The sequence below is a fragment of the Crocuta crocuta genome, unplaced genomic scaffold (assembly GCF_008692635.1).
Source record: "Crocuta crocuta isolate KB4526 unplaced genomic scaffold, BGI_CrCroc_1.0 scaffold388, whole genome shotgun sequence".
NCBI lineage: Eukaryota > Metazoa > Chordata > Mammalia > Carnivora > Hyaenidae > Crocuta > Crocuta crocuta.
Genome location: NW_027528867.1, coordinates 1,472,812 through 1,473,083, shown reverse-complemented (window position 1 = coordinate 1,473,083; position 272 = coordinate 1,472,812). Strand labels below are relative to the sequence as shown.

The following is a 272-nucleotide window of genomic DNA, read 5'->3' as shown; positions in this document are numbered from 1 at the left end:
GTCTGTCCGGAGGCGGGGCCCAGGGACGCGGCGCGCAGTGGAGCGCCGAGGCGCCGGGTAAAAAGACCCCCGTCTCCTTCCCTCTGGGGCTAGGTTGAGGATGCAGGGGCTCCTCGCCCTCCCCCTTGTTCGCCGGCTGTCGGTCCTTTTGTCTGTATCTGGGGAGGGGGCTCGGGGCTTGCTCTGGCCGGGGGGCGGGGGCAGCCCAGGCTCCGACGCTCCCCCTGCGCCGGGCTCCCGAGACGAGGCCAGACTCGGCTGGCTCCCCACCG

General features: G+C 73.2%; 1 protein-coding gene across 5 annotated transcripts in view; it reads left to right on the top strand.

The window, feature by feature from the left end:
- The window catches only part of ZNF821 (zinc finger protein 821), a 17,477-nt gene continuing 17,205 nt past the window's right edge, over positions 1–272 (top strand). For 2 of the 5 annotated variants that reach the window (XM_077756364.1, XM_077756360.1), the window contains exon 1: positions 1–57. The gene's annotated coding sequence lies outside the window, so the exon portion shown is untranslated. Of the gene's footprint in view, positions 58–134; positions 151–272 lie in introns of those variants that run through there. The other 3 variants (XM_077756363.1, XM_077756359.1, XM_077756362.1) reach the window with 2 other exon arrangements.